The 20,352-nt window shown below is 37.0% G+C and overlaps 1 protein-coding gene across 29 annotated transcripts in view; it reads right to left on the bottom strand.

The window, feature by feature from the left end:
- ZBTB20 (zinc finger and BTB domain containing 20) overlaps positions 1-20,352 on the bottom strand; it is an 877,267-nt gene that overhangs the window by 770,299 nt on the left and 86,616 nt on the right. The window lies entirely within an intron of this gene.

The following is a 20,352-nucleotide window of genomic DNA, read 5'->3' on the forward strand; positions in this document are numbered from 1 at the left end:
CTACAGTGCAATCTATAAGAGACTTTGATCTAGAATCACCCAGCTAAGTACTCCCAAATTCATGAGGCACAAAAATAGTGAGATAACTGTTACTTAAGTCACTTAATTTGGGGTAATTTATTATATGATAATATGTAGCAAATATCCACTGTCAGAAATAAAGAAAACAAGCTATCTGTCTGAATCTGTTTATTCAATGTTACCATGAGATAATGGAGATACTAATAGCTAACTTATGACATTGTTGTAAACCAAAGAAGGTAAAAAAATTGTACCTAGCAGACAATAAAGGCTTAACAGATGTCATTGATTATTTATTATTTAAATTAAAATTAAAATGAAATAACATGACCATTTCTTTAAAGACCAATTTATTTGAAAAGCAGAGTTAGAGACAGAGAGAGACAGACAGAGAAAGACAGAGATCTTCTATCCATTGGTTCACTCCAAAAATGGACAAAACAAACAGAACTGGGCTAAGCTGAAGCCAGGATCCAGGAGCTTCTTAAAGGTCTTCACATAGGTGCAATCACCCAAGGACTTGGTCCATCCTCTGCTGCTTTTCGAGGCACTTTATCAGGGACCCTGTTTGGGAGTGAAGCAACAGGGACTCCAATGGGCATCCATAAGGGATGATAGCAGATGATATGCAGATTTCTGAGGAATCTTCATATTGTCTTCCACAGTGGCTGTACTAGTTTAAATTCTCACCAACAGTGGATTAGAGTATCATTTTCCCCACTTCCTTGCCAGCATTTACTGTTTTTTGATTTCTGTATGAGAGTCATTTTAACTGGAATGAGTTGAAACCTCATGGTGGTTTTGATTTGCATTTCCCTGATGGGTAGTAATCCTGAGTATTTTTTCATGTGTCTGTTGACTATCTCAATTTCATCTTTTGAGAAATGCCTGTACAAGTCCTTGGACCATTTTTTTTTATTTGACAAGTAGAGATATAGATAGTGAGAGAGAGAGAGAAACAGAGAGAAAGTTCTTCCACTGGTTTACTCCCCAAATGGCTGCTACAACAGGCGCTGTGCCAATCCAAAGCCAGGAGCCAGATGCTTCTTCCTGGTCTCCCATGAGGGTGCAGGAGCCCAAGCACTTGGGCCATTCTCCACTGCCCTCCTGGGCCACAGCAAAGAGCTGGACTGGAAGAGGAGCAACTGGGACTAGAACACAGTGACCATATGGGATGTCGTAGGCAGAGGATTAACCAAGTGAGCACAGCGCCAGCCCCTTGGACCATTTTTAACTGGATTGTTTGGTTTGTTGTTACTGAGTTTACCGGGCTCTTTAATAGATTCTGGATATCAACCTTTATCAGTTTCATAGTTTGCAAATATTTTCTCCCATTCTGTCAGTTGCCTTTTCACTTTGCTGAGTGTTTCTTTTGCAGTGCAGAAGCTTCTCAGCTTGATGTAATTCCATTTGTCTATTTTGGTTTTGATTGCCTATGCTTCTGTATTCCTTTCCAAGAAGTCTTACCTATGCCAATGTTTTGCAGAGTTTCCCCAATATTCTGTTCTAGAAATTTGATGGTACTGAGTCATAGATTTTTACCCTTTATCCATTTTGAGTTGATTTTTGTATAAGGTAGGCATCTTGTCTCATATCTCAGCACATAGAGATCCAGTTTTCCCACCACCATTTGCTGAAGAGACTCTCCTTGCTCCAGGGATTGATTTTAGTTCCTTTTTTCAAAGATTAGTTGATTGTAGATGTGTGGATTGATTTCTAAGGTTTCTATTCTGTTCCACTGGTGTGTATGTCTATTTTTGTGACAGTACAAGGCTGTTCTGATTATAACTGCCCTTTAGTATGTCTTGAATTCTGCTTATTTTGATGCCTCCAGTATTTTTTCTGTTGTTTAAGATTGCTTTAGCTATTCAGGTTTCTTGTGTTTCCATACTAATTTTAGCATCTTTATTTCTTAGATCTGAGAATAAATTTATGGGTTTTTTGATTGGGATCATATTGAATTTGTAAAGTACTTTCAGTAGTACTGACATTTTGGTGATATCAATTCTTCCAACCCATGAACCTGGAAGATTTTTCCATTTTTTGCATCATGTATTTCTTCTTTAATATTTTCTAATTTTCATTGTAGAGATCTTTCACCTCATTGGTTAAATTTATTGCATGGTATTTGCATGTTTTATATTTACATGTTTTGAATAGTACTGATTTTACAAATTCTTTCTCAGCCATGGCATTTGTGTATTCAAAAGCTATTGATTCTTATGTGTTGATTTCATATCTTACAACTTTACCAAACTCTCTTATGAGTTCCATTAGTCTCTTAGTGATGTCTTTTGATTCCCCTAAACATAGAATAACATCATCTGCAAACAGGGTTATTTGAATTCCTCCTTTCTAATTTGTATCCCTTTGACTTATTTTTCTTTTCTAATGACTCATGCTAAAACTTCCAGAACTATACTGAACAGTAACAGTGAAATTGTGCATCCTTTTCTGGTTCCAGATCTTAGTGGAAATGCTTCCAACTTTTCCTCATTCAAAATGATGCTGATTGTGGGTTTGTGATATTGCATTGATTCTGTTGAGGAATTTTCCCTCTATAACCAATTTGCTTATGGTTTTTTTTTTAATCATAAAGTGCTGCTGTATTTTTTAATAGAAAGCTTTCATTTAATAAATATAAATTTCATAAGTACAACTTTTGGATTATAGCAGTGGGATGTTGTATTTTATCAACTGTTTTATATACATCTATAAAATAGGAAATAACAAGATAAGTAAAAGGTACTTAAAAAATTCACAGAAAAATGGAAAGTTTATTTCAAGAAAATATTTGAAATTCATATATAATTTTTTCATAATATTCATTTTCCATGAACTTTTTGAAGATACCTGTTTGTGAGGATGTATAGGGAAGTGTAAAAATATGTTATTTTTAAAAAAGACTTATTTCTAATTTTTTTATTCATAAAGGAAAGAAATTTCATGTATTTCATATTTTTCATTTAGTTTTTACAATGACCAACTTTCTCTTTTTTCTTTTCATCTGAAAGCATTTTATTGACCTCTGCGGAAATAAGGCATATTTTGCTCTTTGTTTAAATCAGTATTCTTTAGAAATATTTATTTTTACTTTAACTTTTATTTAATAAATACAAATTTCCAAAATATAGCTTTTGGATTACAGTGGCTTTTTCCCCCCATAACCTCCCTCCTACCTGCAACCATCCCATCTCCCACTCCCTCTCCCATCCCATTCTTCATCAAGATTCATTTTCAATTATCTTTATATACAGAAGATCAACTTAGTATCTACTAAGTAAAGATTTCAACAGTTTGCACCCACACAGAAACACAAAGTATAAAGTACTGTTTGTGTACTAGTTATACCATTAATTCACATAGTACAACACATTAAGGACAGAGATCCTACATGGGGAGTAAGTGCACAATGACTCCTGTTGTTGATTTAACAATGACACTCTTGTTTATGGCGTAAGTAATCACCCGAGGCTTTTGTCATGAGTTGCCAAGGCTATATAAGCTTTTTGAATTTGCCAACTCCGATCTTATTTAGACAAGCAATGACCAACTTTCAATTTTCTTTATAATCACAAGCTTTATCCTCCATTAAATAAAGAATTCAACAAGTAGTAACAACAGGCAAGTAAGCGAATTGTAATCTCAAATAAATCAAATGATTAATATATAAATAAATGTGCAAAAAGTTAAGGAAATAAAAAATCAAGATGTTTGGAGTAATCACATTTTACCTAGCTTAGATGTAAAACATTTAATGTTGATGAGATACATAGAAACTAACAGAACCTTGTGAGAGCATAACTTTATGCAGGATTTATAAGGAACTCTCTGGCTACATATGAAGGGACTTCAAAAATATTATGGAAACTAGAAAGTTTATGTACTAAAGCTAAGTTTAGAGGTTGCGATTTGGACCAGTCAGCAGTTAAGAAGCCACATGGAAGCCCAACATCCTATACAGAGTGACTGGCGGAGTGCTGGCTCTTCCAATTCAGATCTAGATTCCTACCAATGCATGCCCTAGGAGGCAGCAGATGATGGCTGAAGTACCTGGGTACCTGCCACGCATGTGGGAGACCCAAACTGAGTTTCAGTCTCCTGGCTTCAGCCTGGCCTAGTCTTGGCGGTAGCAGGCATTTGTGAAATAAACCAGAGAATGAAATATGTCTCTTGTCTCTCTCTCTGTCTCTCTGCCTTTCAAATAAAAACCAAAATATTTTAAAAATAATAAAAGATGTTCATTTTTGTGCCAAAAAATTTAAACTTCATACATATGAAGTGTTCATGAAAAATTCATTAGAAATGTGTATTATGAAAAACTATGCACGTATTTAACATGTTTTTGCATCAAAATAAACTCACTTTTAATTCAAATTTTTTGTGAACTTTCTGAAGTACCTTCATATGTCACAATCTTGTGTGTGCATCCCATCCCCACTCACAATTCTGGCAATGATTTCATTGTACAAGCATGCAGAGTCATGTATAATAATACATACAAACTGTGAAAGGATTAGTCCTCATATTGCTGAGTTTTCAAGATTGGTTGGTGAGGGAGCTGACGCTGTGGTGTAGTGTGCTAAGCCTCTGCCTGCAGTGCCAGAATCCCATATGGACACTGGTTTGTGTCCCAGCTGCTACGCTTGCAACCCACCTCTCTGCTTATGGCCTGGAAAAGCAGTGGAAGATGGCCAAATTGCTTGGGACCCTGTACCCACTTGGGAGACCCCAGACAAAGCTCCGAGTTCCTGGCTTCAGATGGGCCCAGATCCAGCCAATGTGGTTATTTGGGGAGTGAACCAGCGGATGGAAGACCTTTCTATCTGTCTCCCCCTCTCTGTAACTCTGCCTATCAAATAAGTAAATAAATCTTAAAAAAAATAGTTTGTGGAATATGTATGCTATGTTACCATTTTTATTTTAAAATGCATTCTTTTTCAATGTTTATGAAAATATACACAGAATTATAAATAATGATTGCCTATGGGAATGAGGTAGAGTATTAGGGGAGACTCTAAATGTATATCTAGATAATAATGTCATAGCCTCTTTCTTAGCCAAATCTGACCTTTCCAATTTCATGGTATACGCTTTACAACTATGGTTGCCAATATATCCTGAGAGGATGTTTAGGCTTTATATGAAAAAAAAAAAAAAAAGAAAAGAAAAGAAACAGAAAAACATGATTTTATCTCTTTTTCTTAGCAGGAAATTAAACCAAGAAGTAGCTATATAAGAACAGAGGTTTGTGTCTAATTAGAGTATCAGAGAGTTTGACTATTTCTGTTGGAGGATTTTTTTGTGCTTATCTATTCCAGAATTTGTGCTTATATAAATTTATATTGAAAATAAAAGTAATCTGCATACGCTAATTACTTAAACGTAATTTTCAAAATTATTATAGAGTCAAAGAATTAAATATCATCTCAGCACCCTTCTGCCTTCTTCAGCATCCTTGTGGGTGAACTGCTATTTAACTGTCGTATCTATTCATCTTCGAAAGAGTAAATATCTCTCTTGATCAGAATATATATCTTTTAACATACCCTTAAGACTGAATTCATTTTTCCAAACTCAACTTTATTGAGATATACATTACATGTGATGGAGTTCATCCAATTTCATGGAGTAGAAAATTCTACGCATCTCAACAAAAGTAATCCTATTTAACTACCCCTACAGTCAAAGTACAAAACATCTCAATCAATGCAAAAAAGATTCCTTTGCACCCACTCCCAACAATACTACAACCCCATCCCTGGCTTCAGGCAACCACTTATATACTTTCTGTCATTAATGGTTAGTTCTGCCTGTTCTAGAATATCATGTAAATTGAATTCATATGGTATGGTCTATTTAGAGTATAGCTTCTTTTACTCAGTTTAGCATTTTTAAAATTCATGAACAGGGAGGGCATTTGGCTTAGAGTTAGAATGCTTACATCCCATTCTGGAGTGTCTGAGTTCAATCCCAAGTTTTGACTCCTGGCTCTGGCGTCCTGCTAGTGCCAGACCTTGGAAAGTGGCAGTGATCTCAAGTAGCTGCATTCCTGACACCCACATAGTAGAACTCAATAGAGTTTCAAGCTCCAACTTTCAGACACTATGCAGTCCTGGCCATTGCAGCCATTTGGAGAGTGAACCAGAGATGGAAGATTCCTCAGTATCTCACTCTCCCTCTTTCTGTCACTCTGTCTTTCAAATAGATATAATAATATAAAAAACAGACATCTATTTCTAGGTTCTCTATATTCTTATTTACTGATTAATGTGTATATCTTTACGCAAAAATCTATTCTGTGGACTGCTGCTGCTTTAGAATAAATATGGCAATCAGACAACATTAAGTTCTTCAATTTAATTATTTGTAAAAATCACAGGGCATGCATGGTGGCTTAGCTGGTAAAGCATCCCATATGGGTGCCAGTTCATGTCCCGCTACCCTACTTCCTATCCAGCTCCCTACTAATGGCCTGGGAAAAGCAGCAGAAGATAGCCCAAGTATCTGGGCTCCTGTCACCCATGTGGGAGACCCAGATGAAGTTCTGGCTCCTGGCTTTGGCCTGGCCCAGCCCTGGATACCATCTGGGGAATGAACCAGCAGATGTAGGACCTCTATATACGCCTCTCTCTCCCTCTCCGGAACTCTGACCTTCAGATAAATAAATCTTCACAAAAAGTATCTTGAAAGCTGTATGTCATTTACATTTCCAAACAAATTTTAGAGATAACTTGTCATTTAAAATAAAAGTTATTGTTTAGCTGGTATTGCATGAATTTTACAGATTTCTTTAAGAGGATTAACATCATTAAAAATATGGGGTTTTGCATCCTTGAATATGGTTTATAGGTTATCTTTATCTCAGTAATATTTTAATATTTTAATATTTTTGTCAGTTTTCAATATTCAAGTCATATACACATATATATGCCTAAATATAATTGATTTCTGTACTGTTGTAAATGGAATTGTATATTAACTAATATTGTATATCACCTAATATTGTATATTCTAATTGTTAGCACAAAGCAATATAATTGAATTGTCTATATTTATCTGGTATTAAACCCTGATAAATCATCTCAGTTCTTTAACAGATTTATAAGAATTTTCTATAAACAAGATGGTATCATTTTTGAATAATGATAGTTCATTTCTTTTCCAACATTTATATCTTTCTCTCTCTTTCCCTACTGAAGTTGTAAGACCTTCAAAATATGTTAAATAAAAGTAACTGGACAGACCATGATTATCTTGATATTGATATTCATAGGAAAGCACATATTCTTTCACAATTAAATATAATCTCAGATGTATTATTTAGGAAATTTTTTCATTTCATCTGAGTTTATTAAATCATTGCAACAGAGTTGTTGGCAATATTCTCTTATAATACCTATTACATCTATAAGATCTGTAATTGCTTTCCACTTTATTGGTATTGGTAATTTGTCCCTTCTTTTTATTTTTGTAACCAGTATACTTATAAAGAGCTGTTTAGTTTTATTGATATTTTCTAAGTGAAAGCTATGTTTTCATTGATTGAGGTTTCTCTGTTCATATCTATTTATATTTTTCATTTATTTTATTCATATTAGTTAATTATTTCTACTTAATTTGTGGTCATTTTGCCATTTTTTCGCCTAGCTCCTTAAGGCAGAAACTTGGATTACTTATTGTAGAATTTTTTTCTTTTCATGATGGGAATTTAAAACTATAAAATTTTCTTCTAAGTATTGCTTTAATTGAATCTTTAAATACCTAATATTTTATGTTTCCATTTAATTCTGTTGAATACAAAGAATATGTTTGTAGTATTTCAGTTTCTTTTTTGAGATTTTATTTAAGGTACACAAATTTTATACATGCAGATTTAGGAACAAAGGATTTCAATTTCAAAATTCATTAATTTTAGAATTTTTAACTATTGATATGAAAGGCAGAATGAAAGAAAGACAGAAAATTAGCCATCCAGTTTTCACTTCCCAAATGTTCACAATGGCTGAGACCAAGTTGAAGCCAGGAACTAGGAACCTAATTCAGCTGCCACACATGGGTGGCAAGGATCAATTACTTGAGTAATCTCCTGCTGCTTTCCAGGGTATACATTAACAAGAAGCTAGTCTCAGGGTAGAGGTGAAACTCTGATATGGAATGAAGGTGTCTCAAGTGACAACCTAACCTTTGTGTCAAATCCCCTCTCTAATTTGAAATCTATTCAGGCTTGCTTGTTTGCCTTCCATATCTTTATTGTTTTGTGTATCCTCTATCAGTTACAAAAAGAAGACTGTTGAAATCTCCAATTAAATTATCTATATTTCCTTTCCTTTTTATTAGTTTTTGCTTCATTTATTTGGAAGCTCTGTTACTACATATATTATTTAGGAGTTTTTTTTTCATTAATTGTCCATTGATTTTTATAATTTATCTCTCTTTATCTGTATTAACATTATTATCACAAAGTATAGCTTTTACGACAATAATATAGCTATTCCAACTTTCTTAACATTAATGTTTTCACAACATAATTTTTCCATTATTTCATTTTTAATATATCTCTATTTAAAGCATGTATGTTATAGAAAGCATTTAGTTGATTCTTAGACTGACTATTAATTGGACTGTTGAGAGTATTTAATATAATTGCTGATGTGTTAGATTAAGTTCACTAACTTGTTATTTCTTTTCTATTTGTTCCAGCTGTTATTTTTGACAGGCAGAGTGGAGAGTGAGAAAGAGACAGAGAGAAAGGTCTTCCTTTTGCCGTTGGTTCACCCTCCAATGGCTGCCATGGCTGGCGCCCTGCGGCCGGCGCCCCGCGCTGATCTGATGGCAGGAGCCAGGTACTTATGCTGGTCTCCTATGGGGTGCAGGGCCCAAGCACTTGGGCCATCCTCCACTGCACTCCCTGGCCACAGCATAGAGCTGGCCTGGAAGAGGGGCAACCGGGACAGAATCTGGCGCCCCGACCGGGACTAGAACCCGGTGTGCTGGTGCCGCAAGGTGGAGGATTAGCATATTGAGCCGCGGCGCCGGCCTCCATATTATTTTTAATTTGAATATTAAATGCTACAAGCCTGGCCCACTGGACATTGCAACCATTTAGAGAGTGAACCAGTGAATAGAAGATTTCTTTCTGTGTCTCTCCCCCATCCAACTCTGCCTTTCAAAGAAATAAATAAAGTTGACAACTGGTCAACTGAACTATTACAAGTTTAGGACTGGCTGTGATAGTACACCACTTCCTTTTTCATGTCAGACCCTTTTGACAACATACTTTCATCCTCCTGATCCCATAATTTATGTAAACATCTTATTTCTATATTCCTCAAAATAACACTATTTGGGGGCAGGAGAAAGAAAAGTTGATTACATAAATTTTTCAAATAGAAAAGATAACTTTCTTTACTTTGTATTATTACAAATTTCCATTACATTCGGATATCATTTTCTTTCCTTCCAAAGAATTTCCTTTAACACTTCTTATAATTTATATTTATGGGTGATAAATTTTCTCACAGCTTTTGTCTAAAGAAATCTTCATGTTATAGAATTCCGATTGACTTCTTCCAGCATATTAAAAGTTGTCACTGTAACATCTTCTAGTCTGTACTGTTTCTGACAAGAAGTCTTTGATAATTTTGTCTTCTCCCTAAATGTAATGAATCTGTTTCATATGTTTCCTTTTAAAAATTTATCTTTATATACATACGATTAACTCTATGTTAAGTAATGACTTCAACATATAGTATGAAGAGAAAAAATGAAGACAAAAAAAATGAAACTATTCCTCAACAGTCAAAACAAGGGCAGTCTAGGTCATCTCTTCTCAAAGTGTTAAATTCACTTCTGCAGATTTCATTTTAGGTGCTTTATTAGTCCTCAAAAATTACAATATGCTTTGATTTTCTTTGTTGTTATCCTGCTTATATTTGAGTTTCTTGGACCTTTAGAAATAGATTCTTAGTCAAATTTGAAACACTGTTTTTCAAATATATGTTCTGTCTTCCCTCCCCCAAACCCTTTTTGGACTAACATATGTTTTATACAACTTAATAGTGTCCCATAGAACTCTAAAGCTCTGTTTGTTAGTTTATTTTAATTTTTTTCTGTGTGCTTCAGATTAGATAGTTTACACTGCTATGTCTTCACTTTCATTGACCTTTTTTTTCTAAAAATCTAATTCTCTGTCATACAAATGCAGTAAATTTTTCATGCCAACTATGATCTTTTCATCTCTAAAAGTTCCATTTAGTTTCCTTTTATCTCAATAATTTCTTTCTTCAATGCAGTCATGTTTTCCTTTAAATCTTTGTTCATATTTAAAATAACTGTTCAAACTATTTTTCTTTTAATTCTATCATCTCCGTCATTTCTGAATATGTTTTCATTGATGATTTTTCTCCTGGTTATGTCAACTTTTTCCTACTTGTCCCCACATACTACAAGTTTTAGTTTGATGCCAGTTATTGCAAACTTTCTGTTGTTCTGAATTTTATCGAATGCCTTGCAAACATGTTAGACATTTTTCTGACAGCCCACTTAATAGCTTGCAGATAACTTCAGTTCTACGAGTCTCATTTTAAAATCTCGGTCAGATCAGGCATGGATACACCTTCTTCAAGGACTTATTAAACCCTATTGCAAAGGGATGCTTGTTTTGAGGGTCTCACTCCCTGGCTATTAATAAGGTCTCCAATTTGGCCGAACAAAACTCAAACCTCTCTAAATCCTGTCAGCTCTGAGAGTGGTGCACCTTTCAGTTCTCTGGTTGTTCTTTGGCTAGGCTTCTGGAGGCTTCCCCAAAGTATGCAAAGTTTGGTTTCCAGCAATAGATCCAAGGTAATCCCTTTGAAGATGTCTTAAGTTCTTTCTCTGCAGAGTGCCCTCCCCTAGAGTATTCTGTAAGGAAATTCCACTGTTTTAGTCTCCCAGATCTTAATTTTCTGTCTTCTCAACTCGGTGTCATCACTGTACTCTGTGTTCTTTTCTATACAACCAGAAAAGCATTTCCCAGCATAAAACATACAACTATTTCTGTATAACAGAAAATGGCATTAGTTATTTTAAAATATATGACTCAACATAATTCCAGAGCTTATTTTCCAGAATCATGTCTTTCACGTGCTGTTTGTTATTAATATTTTGAAACAAAATATAGGACTTATTTTATTCTCATTAGGCTTCTTCTTGAATAAGCTGAATATTACAGGGTATTTCTTTATCTTCTTCTCCAAATAATGTGCACGTAGAACAATGAAAACAACAATGTCATTTAATATTTTTCTTCTGAATATACCTACATTTTAGCCATACTGAATTTGCATATCATTGCCCAAACTCCTCTTAACACCCACTTTCCTGATTCTATTTTTAAGAAATCCAACTCTACAGTAAACTTCATAAGTTCAAATCTTGATTCAATTAGTTCATAGAACAAATTATATTTGAATCACCTGTGCCTTCATATTACCATTTTTAAATAGTAGTAATGATAATACAGAATCGATCTCACAGCCGGCGCCACTGCTCAATAGGCTAATCCTCCGCCTTGCGGCACCAGCACACCGGGTTCTAGTCCCGGTCGGGGTGCCGGATTCTGTCCCGGTTGCCCCTCTTCCAGGCCAGCTCTATGCTGTGGCCAGGGAGTGCAGTGGAGGATGACCCAAGTGCTTGGGCCCTGCACCCCATGGGAGACCAGGAGCAGCACCTGGCTCCTGCCTTCGGATCAGCGTGGTGCACTGGCAGCAGCGGCCATTGGAGGGTGAACCAACGGCAAAAGGAAGACCTTTCTAACTCTGTCTCTCTCTCTCTCTCACTGTCCACTCTGCCTGTCCAAAAAAAAAAAAAAGAATCGATCTCACAAAGATAGTTACAAAGATTAAAAGAATCAAGGTACATAGTTAATGAATGTGAGCCAATATTATCATTTACAAAATGTTTCACTGTTACTTTATATGTAAATCTTAATTGTAATTCAAGGTTCAGTTAAAATGAACTTCCACAGAGAGGCTTTCTTCTAGATCAAAGCAGAGAGGGATATCGTCCATCTGCTGGTTCATTCCCCTAAAAAGCCACAACAACCGGGTCTGGGCCAGGCTGAAGCCAGGAGCCAGGAACTCCATATGGGTCTTTCAAGTGGGTGTCAGGGGCCCAAGCACCTGGATATTTTCCATTACCTTCCCAGGAGCATTAGCAGGAAGCTGGATAGTAAAAACAGCTGGAACCTGACCAGCACACCAATGTGGGATACTGGCATCATAAGCAGTGCCAGCTTAACTCCCTGAACCTTATTCTCTTTTTTTTTTTTGAAAAAAAAAAAATCAAGAGTGGATAATAAACCCCTTTGTGCTTAGTAGGTCATTAACAAATATTTTCCAATGCAAACAAAATCAAACATAACTCGGGGTGAAGTTTTTCAAATAGGTTACAAATCTATCAGAATCTACTGTATCATTTTGTTAAATCCCTCGCTTAGACCAAGACACATGTTTGCAACATTTTCTTATCTTATAACCTAGTTAACTTTATCAGAAAAGGAGAAATGAGATTAGTATGTCATGATTTGATCTTGCGCAAATAATGATGTGGCTGTTAGTAATCACCTTGGTTTTTACATGTTCACAAATAATCTATTCAATGTGTCATTTTAGTTTTGCAGGAGCTAAATAAAGTTAACTCTGAAGTTACAGAATCCATCTTTATTTCATCTTTAACACTTTATATATTTGCTTGTATCCATTATTTTACACCTTCCATTGCTCCAAATGTGATTGGATATGGAAGTTACGATGTTCAGTGGAAGAAATAGTTTTTGAAAAGGAGTCTTTAGGTTTGGGTTCTAGTTGCTCTTATGGACAACTGTGTGACTTGAAATAATATTTAACTTGGCCGGCACCACAGCTCACTAGGCTAATCCTCCTCCTGCGGCGTCAGCACCCCAGGTTCTAGTCCCGGTTGGGGCGCCGGTTCTGTCCCGGTTGCTCCTCTTCCAGTCCAGCTCTCTTTTGTGGCCCGGGAAGGCAGCGGAGGATGGCCCAGGTACTTGGTCCCTGAACCCACATGGGAGACCAGGAGGAAGCACCCAGCTCCTGGCTTCAGATTGGCGCAGCGCGCCGACCGTAGTGGCCATTTTGGGGGTGAACCAATAGAAGGAAGACCTTTCTCTCTGTCCCTCTCTCAAAATAAATAAATAAATAAATAAATAAAAATAAAAAAGAAAGAATATTTAACTTAATTAACACATTCATAAAGGGATATAATAGCATCTTCTTGTAGTATGGTGATTATTAAATTAGAGTAAATGAAAAGATCTAACCCATTATCTACTGCTTCAAACTCATTAATCACTTGCTTTTTAAGGTCTTTTTCCTCACCTGTAAAACAAAAATAATCACTCTGCCTCCTTTTTCAGGATTATTCTTAGAATCTATTGAAAATATACAAGTAAGGGACCAGCGCTGTGGTGCAGTGGGTTAATCCTTCGCCTGCAGCACCAGCATCCCATATGGGCACTGGTTCTAGTCCCGGCTGCCACTCTTCCAATCCGGCTCTCTGCCATGGCCTGGGAAAGCAGTAGAAGATGGCCCAATTGCTTGGGCCCCTGCATCTGCATGGGAGACCGGGAAGAAGTTCCTGGCTCCTGGCTTCGGATCGGTGCAGCTCCAGCCATTGTGGCCATCTGGTGAGTGAACCAATGGAAGGAAGACCTTTCTCTCTGTCACTCCCTCTCTGTCTGTAACTCTACCTCTCAAATAAATAAATAAAAATATTTTAAAAATTTTAAAAATATATATATGAACAAAGATTTTTAAGAAACACATTATGTAAATGTAGGATTTTATTTTTAAAGATTTATTTATTTATATGAAAGAGTTACAGAGAGAGAGAGAAGGAAAGGCGGGGGAGGGGGGGTCTTCCATATGCTGGTTCACTGTTCATTGGCCGCAACGGCTGGAGTTGACCGATCCGAAGCCAGGAGCCAGGCACTTCTTCCAGGTCTCCCACGTGGGTGCAGGGGCCCAGGGACTCGTGCAGTATCTACTGCTTTCCCAAGCCATAGCAGAGAGCTGGATCAGAAGTGGAGCAGCCGGGACTTGAACCGGTGCCCATATGGGATGTCGGCACTGCAGGCAGCAGCTTTGCCCACAACACCATAGCATCTACCCCATAAATGTAGTTTTAAAAATGATTACTATTGTTATTCTTGAATTAAATTGGTCAAACTCAAGAGATTCCAAGATGGTGGAATAGGAAAGGGCATACCGATCTAGGCTAGGGATACACAGTAAAAAATAAAGTGGAGGAAATATATTCTCAGGGGAGAGTCAGAGAGTAAACCACAGTGGAAATTCTATGAAAGGAAGAGGAACGACACGGATCTATGCAGAAGGTTCGGACATACAGCACGAGCATGGACACAACACACAGCTGAGAGCTGGAGAGAGTGTCAGATATAGAGAGTGAGGTGAGATCATACAGCAGCAGCCCATGCCACTGGTGATACAGCTAGAGGGGGAGCTCAACGTGAGTCCAGCCTGCAGCTCTAAGGGAATAGGGTTCCAGCTGAAAAAAAGGGGCAGTTTTCTCTCTCCTCATCACCCCACAGTGGTGCCCCACAACCAGCTAAAAGAGGGTAGCACCATTTAGGGAATAAGTAGCAACTGCGGAAGCTTTTTGCCTGTACCCAGAATCAGGCTGGGATAGGTCGCCAACCTGACAGCAGCCAGTGTATGTACACCCAGCAATCATCAGGCAGAAGGCAACATTCAGCCAATGGCTTGTGCTCACATGTATAATCCAGAGATTTTGGCAGAGGGAAAAATCTGTGTTCCCCACTGACTGAGTCTGGCTGGGAGATTTGACGTAGGACTATGAGTTGCCCTCAGCCTCTCAACATATCATAGGCTCTAGGACTCAAACCAACTAGGTGAAGCATCCGTAGGCAGCTGGCTCTGGGATCCTCTCTGCCTCTCTGTGGACAGAACAGGTGAGCAGGGGGGAGTGGATCTTCTGTGCCTGTGACTATGGGAGTCTTGTGTGCTGAGACTGTGGGAACTCTGTGACTACACAAGAGGGTGCAGGGTGTAGCTGGGTCTCTGGGCAGTCTATGTGAGCAATTCACATGCTCGGAGATCCCTGATTGACAGGGTGGGTCGCTGCAATGTGACCTGAGCTCATACTGAGGAATGCACAGATCCCTTGTGAAGTTCCTATAGCATCACAGATGAGTATTATACCCACTGTGGGCTAACACTTGGGCATTGATCACCTTAGAAGAGTAGGTAAGGATGTAATTATACCAACAGAGGTGATCATACTCTCCTTTCTGCTAAAAAGAGATCTACCATGTCCAACTCGGGTGTCACCCTGGATATTCACTCCACCCTGGAGCACTGAACAGAGCTCTCTGGCCACACCCGGCATACAACTCTGGTATTCACTGAAAGAGCAGACACCACACTGAGACACAGAGGCATAGTTCAAAGATAAAAACCATAAGAAGAAAAAAAAACACATGTATTTCCATAAAAGCCTAAAAATGAATGTAGATATTCAAGAAAAAAGAATAAATTAGATAAAGGACCATAACAAAACTTCAATATTAGAATGTGAAGATGAAGATGTTGATAAAATGCATGAAACATAATTCAAATGATTAATCACAAAAATACTCAGAAGCAATAAGAAATCCATGAATTACAGAAATCCAAACATGACATGAATGAAAAAATCTCCCATGAAATGAGATTTTGAAATCAATATGAAATATTAGAAATGAAGAATTCAATGTCAAATTAAAAATACAGTGGAAAGCCTTAACAATAAATTTATTGGTGCAGAAGGAAGCATATCTGAGCTAGAGGATAAATCTTTGGAAATTTTTCAGTCAGGCCAAAAAAAAAAAAAAAAAAGAAGAAGAAAAAGAAATTAGAAAAAATTGGAGATTTATGGGATATTATACGACTCAACATATGGGTCTTAGGAGTTGCTGAAAGTGTGGAAAGAGAATGGAGTAGAAGGCCTATTCAATGAAATAATTACAGAAAGCAGTCCCAATTTGGAGAAAGAAAGGACATCCAAGTATACGAAGCACACAGAACTCCTAACAAACATGACCAGGAAATATCTTCACCATGACCCATTGCAGTAAAACTTTCCACAGTAAAAACTAAAGATTCTAAAATGTGCATGACAGAAACATTAGATTACTTTCAGAGGATCTCCAATTAGACTCACAACTGACTTCTCATTAAAACCCACAGGCCAGGAGAAAATGGAGAGACATACTCCAAGTTTTAAGAGAAAAAAAAAAAAAAAAAAAAGACTATCAACCCAGAATACCATACCCTGCAAAGCTCTCAATTATGAATAAAGTTGAAATAAAGACCTTCCATTACAAACAGAAATTAAAAGAATTTGTCACTACTCATCTAGCCTTACAAAAGATGTTTAAGGATGCACTATACACAGAAGCACAGAAAGACAGTCATCAATATGAAAGAATGTGAAGGTAGAAAATCTCTCAGTAAAAACAAAGGAAATCCAAAGCAAACAATAGGAATATTTACAGAAAAATGGCAGGGTCAAGTTGTAATTTATCAATAGAAACCTTGAATGGAAATAGTCTAACTCTCCAATTCAAAGATACAGGATGGTTGAATGTATTAAAAAACAAGACCCATATATTTTCTGCCTACAAGAAACACACCTTACCAACAAAGATAACAAAGACTGAAAGTGAAAGGATGTAAAAAGGTATTCCATGCTAATGAAAAGCAGAACCATGCAGGTATAATCATCCTAATATTAAACAAAATAGACTTGAACACAAAAACTGTTAAAAGATTCAAGAAGGCACTTGGTAATGATTAAAGGAGTTATTCAACAGGAATATGCAACTATAATAAATGTATATGCACCCTGGGGCCAGCTACAATGAAAATTACAAAACATTAAAAAAAGAAATAGAAGAATACACAAAAAAATGAAAAACTCTTCATGTCCATAGATTGGAAGAACTAATATCATAAAAATTTCCGTACTGAGTGGATTAAGACGGCAGAGTAGAGAGGGAGCTTACGACTCTAGTCTAGAAGACAGTTTAAAAAAGCGGAGAAAGTGCAGTCTCAGGGAAAAGTTAGGGAGAAAATGGCAGAGGAACTCAATTAGAGAGTCATACAAATTAGAGAACAAAGCAGACCTACATGAAGGGTGTGGGCATGCACAAATCAGGACCCCAGAAGCCAAGAGCCTCCAAACCAGCTTTAGAGAGAAGTGAAATGGGACTGCATCAGCCCAGGCCACTAGGGAAAAAGCTGGAGGAAAAAGCCAGGAGGGAATCTGGCTAGGAGCCCTGTGGGGAATAATGTAACTGTCGAACTAGAGGAGGGGAAAAAAGAGGGAGGGCATGTGTCTCTCTCCTGGATCACTCTGCAACATGTCCTATAACAAGCCAATACAGAGCAGGCGCCATTTTGGACATACATAACAGCTACATCAGCTCATGTCTGCACCTGGCAACCAGCACAGCAGAGACTCCTGAGTCTGCCGGGGAGTATTAATGGGGTTCTGGGTGCTCGTGACTGTGGGAGGCTTATGTGCCAGGACTATGAAAACACTGAGACTGCGAGTCTCTGAAAACACTGAGGCTATGTGAGAAGGCTTGGGGTATGGCTGGGACTTTGGGCAGTCACTGTGGGAGGTTCCACATGCTCAGGGCTCCCTGGTTCCCAAGTGAGGGACATGGTGGGGAATCTGCTTACACCGAGGAAAGCACAGATCCTTTGTGTGGTCCTTGTGGAAGTGTGGATGAATATTATAGCAACTGGGGCTAGCACCCAGCCACTAGTCTACTTTGAGGAAAGGAAATGAGCAAAGTCTATACCAACAGAAGGAAAAACCTCCCCAATACATAAAAAAAGCAAGATTACCATCCCAAAGCTGGGTGTCACCTTAATACTCCCTTCACCCTGGAGCACAGAACAGAGTTCCCTGGCCAAATCCACCACATGCCTCTAGGTATTCCCCAAAAGCAGACACTCCACTAATCCACTCAGATATAGTCCAAAGATAAAAGCACCACAGCACAAAAAAAAAAAAAAAAAAAAAAAAAGAAGAAGAAGAAACCAACAAGTATCTCCACAAATGCCTAATAATAAACACACTAATTCAAGACACAATAATAAGGAACACAACATAATGCCCCCAAAATAATACAACACTTCAATACTAGATTGTGATGATGAAGAGTTTAAAGAAATGCAAGAAATAGAATTTAAAAAACTGATCATACGATTACTTAGAAGTAACCAGAACCAAATACATGAACTAGTGAAATCCATATATGACATGAAAGAAAATATATCCCACAAAATTGAGATCTTAAAGAAAAAGCAAAATGAAATCTTGGAAATGAATAATTTCACAGAGCAAATTAATAAAATGCAGTGGAAAACCTTAAAACAGAATAATCAGTGAAGCAGAGGAAAGAATATCTGACTCTTAGAAGACAAAGCACAGGAAATTATACAGTCAGACAAAAAAACAAGAAGAGGAAATTAGAAAAATAAAAAAAAAATTATTGGGAATCTACAGAATACTATCAAGCAACCCAACATTTGGATTCCAGGAGTTCCTGAAGTCATGGAAAGAAACAAAGGATTAGAAGGCATTTTTACTGATATAAAGAGAATTTCCCTAATTTGGATAAAGAAAGGGACATCCAAGTACAAGAAACACATAGAACTCCTAATAGACATAACCAGAAAATACCTTAGCCACAACACATTGTAATCACTCTCCTCGGTAAAACATAAAGAAAAGATTCCAAAATGTACATGAGAGGACATCCAGATTACTTTCAGAAGTTCTCCAATTAGACTCATAGAGGACTTCTCATCAGAAACCCTACAAGCTGGGAGAGAATGATGAGATATATTCCAAGTCTTAAGAGAAAAAGACTGTCAATCCAGAATTCCATGCCCTGCAAAGCTCTCATTTATGGATGAAGGTGAAATAAATACCTTCCGTAACAAACAGAAATTGAAAGAATTTGTCATCACTGTTCCAGCTTTACAAAAGATGCTTCAGGATGTGCTACACATAGAAACATCATCACAATGAAAGAAAGAAAAGGGATAAAATCATACAGTAAAAGTACAAGTGAAACCCAAAGTAAAAAATAGGACTATTTTTGCAAAACGAGCAGGGCAAAGTCGTAACTTATCAATAGTCACTTTGAATGTAAATGGCCTCAACACTGCAGTTAAAAGACACAGACTGACTGAATGGATTAAAAAAAAACCCATCTATTTCCTAACTATGAGATACACATCTCACCAAGAAAGATACTTGCAGACTGAAAATGAAAGCACAGAAAAAGATTTTCCATGTCAACAGAAACCAATAAACAAGTGGTGTAGCCATCTCAGTATTAGGCAAAATAGACTTTAACACAAAAACTATTAAAAGAGACAAAGAAGGGCACTATGTAATTAAGGGATCAATTCAACAGGAAGATATAACTATTATAAATGTATTTGTATCTAATTACAGGGAACCTGGCTATAAAAAATATGCTAAGGGATTTAAAGGGATACATAGACTCCAATACAATAGTAATGGGTGACTTCAATACTCCCATTTCAGCAACAGACAGATCGATCAGACAGAAAATCAGCAAGGAAAGAACAGAGATAATTGACACTATAAACCAAATGGACCTAACAGATACTTACAGAACTTTCCATCCTACAGTTGCAGAATACACATTCTTCTCAGCAGTGCATGGAACTTTCTCTAGGATTGACCACATACCAGGCCATAAAGCAAGTCTCAGCAAATTCAAAAAAATCAAAATCATACCATTCATACTACAATAGAATGAAGTTGGAAATCAGCAACTCAGGAATTTCTAGAACATATGCAAACACTTGGAGACTAAACAACATGCTTCCGAAATATCAGTGGGTCATTGAAGAAATCAATAGATATCAAAAAATTTGTGGAAACAAAGATGACAATACAACATATCAAAACTTTGGGATATAGCAAAAGCAGTGTTATGAGGAAAGTTTATAGCTCTTGGTGCCTACATTAAGAAATTGGAAAGGTACCAAATAAAGGAGCTATCAATGGATCTGAAGGACCTAGAAAAAATAAGAGCAAACCAAAGCTAAAACTAGTGGAAGAAAAGAAATAATTAAAATTAGAGAGGAAATAAACAAAATTCAAACTACAAAGCCAGTAAAAAAGGTCAGCAAAACGAAGAGCTCTTTTTTTGAAAAAAATATATAAAATTTACACACCATTGGCCCAGCAAGCAAA

The sequence above is a fragment of the Oryctolagus cuniculus genome, chromosome 4 (genome assembly GCF_964237555.1).
Source record: "Oryctolagus cuniculus chromosome 4, mOryCun1.1, whole genome shotgun sequence".
In the NCBI taxonomy this organism is placed as follows: Eukaryota; Metazoa; Chordata; class Mammalia; order Lagomorpha; family Leporidae; genus Oryctolagus; species Oryctolagus cuniculus.